This window comes from Oryzias melastigma, unplaced genomic scaffold (assembly GCF_002922805.2).
Source record: "Oryzias melastigma strain HK-1 unplaced genomic scaffold, ASM292280v2 sc00502, whole genome shotgun sequence".
In the NCBI taxonomy this organism is placed as follows: Eukaryota; Metazoa; Chordata; class Actinopteri; order Beloniformes; family Adrianichthyidae; genus Oryzias; species Oryzias melastigma.
In genome coordinates, this window is record NW_023417096.1 from 8316 (window position 1) to 10971 (window position 2656).

General features: G+C 37.9%; 1 long non-coding RNA gene across 1 annotated transcript; it reads left to right on the forward strand.

The window, feature by feature from the left end:
• Positions 1-297: 297 nt before the first annotated feature.
• Positions 298-2330, forward strand: LOC112138687. Its single transcript, XR_002917829.2, has 2 exons — positions 298-757; positions 829-2330. It is a non-coding gene; the product is annotated as an uncharacterized LOC112138687 (long non-coding RNA).
• Positions 2331-2656: the final 326 nt, after the last annotated feature.

Genomic DNA, 2656 nt, shown 5'->3' on the forward strand with positions numbered 1-2656 from the left:
ACACACGTGTCAAAGTCAAGGCCCGGGGGTCGGATCCGGCCCTCCAGATCATTTCATTTTATTGTCATTAATTGCCTGATGTTATCATGCGCTTATGATTTTACAAAATATATTTTTATGGAGAGTAAAATATTGAAAGTTAATTAAGGTTTAAGTGGATTTATTCTGAAATAATATTCCTGCATTTTTTATTATTCAGAATTATATTAAAAAGTTTCGGTTTTAAAGTTTAAAAATTGTCATTCTGCTAGCTTTTTGGACTATTTGGCATTTACTGAGATTTTTTAGGCTATTTTGGAGTTTGGCTAACATTTCAGCTACATGCTGGCTGCTTTGGCTAATTTATGCTTTTCTTTTTATGTTTTTTATGCTGTTTTGGAGCTAGACCAATACACTAGCTGTTCTGGGTAATTTAATTTTTTTTCAGTTTTTTTAAAGGATATTTTGAAGTTCAACTATTTTTATTTTTTTTCTCAGCTACATACTCGCCTGTAAACAAGCATGTGACCTCAATATTAACTCGAATGATTTTTGCGGGGCATGTTTGACTTGTGCAAGGCACAATCCACAAGAGAACTTGAGACCGAAGCGGGGAAAATTCACTACAAGGTTCCGGCAGGTGCGGGGAAACCAGGGTGAGACTGTGGCCACAGCAGGTTCACTAGGAACCTGATCCCACCTTCAGGGATTCCAGGTTTCAGCGCACCGGTCGGGATCAGTGGGTTGACGGGGAGCCGAAGAAGAAAGACAACAGAGGGTGAGTCTATCTTTGGTCAAAAAGAGAAGAATGACTGAGGGTCATAGAACGTAAAACCCTGTAAATCCTAGGCTCTAACAGGTGCTGAGGGACGGCGAAGTCCAAAGAGGACGGCAGAGTCCGACAAATTCTGCAAAAACAGACGACAAAGTGTGATACGTCAGGTCGGCGGAGACCAACAAATTCTGCAAGCAAAAGTTTAAAAAGAAAAAAAAAAAAAATGAGTGTGAGTGTGAGTGTGGTTGGAGTTTAGAATACCACTTGGTATTTTAAACTCATACAAAGCAGTGGGAACAAATAGCAGACTGGTGTGGATGCAACAGGCAAGAATTCTCCACTCGAAAGAGTTGAAGTGAGAATTACCACATCAGGTTGAGCTGCTATCCCACTGGATGAATCCCAGCCTATTGAACACCCTAGGTGTTGACAGGACTGGACTAAATTCTCTAAAATACCGGTATTCAAATAAATACATAAATAAATAGTATAAATAGAAATAAATTATATAAATGAAATAAAAGACTAACAAGAGAAAAGAAAAGAGAAACACTGCAGTGAAAAAATAAAAAAAAAACCCTGAAATTAATGAAACATTAAAATAATGAATAACAGATTTAATGAAAGTCTTCATAAATAGAATTTAATACAGGACATGATAAAAATTTAAAGAAGAAAAATGAGAAAAAGATGAATAGAAACGTCTGAAAGGTTAGGTTTCACAGAAAAGACAGGAGGCCTTTTCAGCCTCATCAGCTACAGGCAGTGAGTGTTCTTTGTGTTTATAGTCTGTTATCGTGTGTTTTTGTCTGAGTTTGAACAAGCCGGCTGTTATAGTGTCTTCGTGTGTTTTTGTATAAGAAAAAGATAGTTGTTAAGTGAAAGGGCTCAGCTGAGAATTAAATGCAGAACAGATGAGAAGGATAAAGATGGTATAAGATGTAATATAATATGATATAAATGACTGCTGGTCAGTTAAAATAGGAATACTTGATGAGTGGAGGTCAAATTGCTGGGAACAGTGTTCCATCTTGCTGAACGGGGCAGGATGAGACAGGAAGAAGCCGTGGGGGCTTCAGGGGTGAAAGAGGAAGAGGCCGTGGGGGCTTTCCTCCTGAATGCTGGAACTTAGAAAAACCAGGACATTTAGCTCAAAACTGTCCTCCCCAGAAAGATCAGCCTAAGCAGACAACATATATGCCCGATTATTCAGCATGGCTAGCCGACCACAAGGGGGGGGAGTAAACAGGCGGTTTTGGACCTTGCAGAAAGGTCTTGGTGAAATGAAACCCGAAGTGATTTTGTTGGTAAATGGCAATCAGATGAAGTTTTTGTGTGACACAGAAGCATGTCGTACAACTTGTAGAGAACCTGTACCTGGTGTTGCTAATTCAGGCAGAGAAGTTGTGATTAACTCAGCTAATTGTGAAAAATTTGATAAAATCCTTCTGTTTCACATTTTCACAAATCAGAAACTGTTTTGAATTTATTCTTTACGATCCAAAACCTGATTTAATGCAGGTTTAAGCAGTCTGGGTGCAGCAGTTCTTGAACTGTTTTTTGATGTGAAAAAAAATAAAAAATAAAATAAAACAGTGTGGTAGCAGAGGAAACACCATGGAATGTTCCTTTAGTGTTCTCGCACATTGGAGGCTATCTTTATTGTTAACAGAAAGCTTTAACACACGTGTCAAAGTCAAGGCCCGGGGGCCGGATCCGGGCCTCCAGATCATTTCATTTTATTGTCATTAATGGCCTGATGTTATCTTGCGCGTATGATTTTACAAAATATATTTTTATGGAGAGTAAAATATTGAAAGTTTACGTTGATTCATTCTGGAATAATATTCCTGCCTTTTTATTATTCAGAATTTTATCAAAAAGTTACATTTTTAAAGCTTA